Raw genomic sequence first — 385 nt, forward strand, 5'->3', positions numbered from 1 at the left:
ATAACTTGAACCAGTTTACATTTTCTCCCTTGAGCCCGTTCCCGTAGCTTCGCACTAACGGTGCGCTAATAATTTGATACTTAACAATCTAATAACTGAAACATGGTACTCGTAATTTGCATTTTTCTTATTATGAATAAGGTTTAGCATATTTTCTGAAGCCAACAGTTAAAAAATCAAAAAGCAAAGAACAAACAATTCCTTCTGAGCCCTTTCTAGCCCAGTCGACTCAGGACTCAGGGCCTGGTCACCACCAACACCACGCGGGATGCCGGGCGTGGCCGGAGCTGGAGTGGGTGGCCGCGGAGCCCTCGGTGCCCCCCCATCCCCTCCCAGCCGCGGAGCCCCGCCCCGAGTCCGCCTCTGGCGGGCCTGGGCGGAGCAC

Source organism: Phocoena sinus, chromosome 2 (assembly GCF_008692025.1).
Source record: "Phocoena sinus isolate mPhoSin1 chromosome 2, mPhoSin1.pri, whole genome shotgun sequence".
NCBI classification, from domain to species: Eukaryota; Metazoa; Chordata; class Mammalia; order Artiodactyla; family Phocoenidae; genus Phocoena; species Phocoena sinus.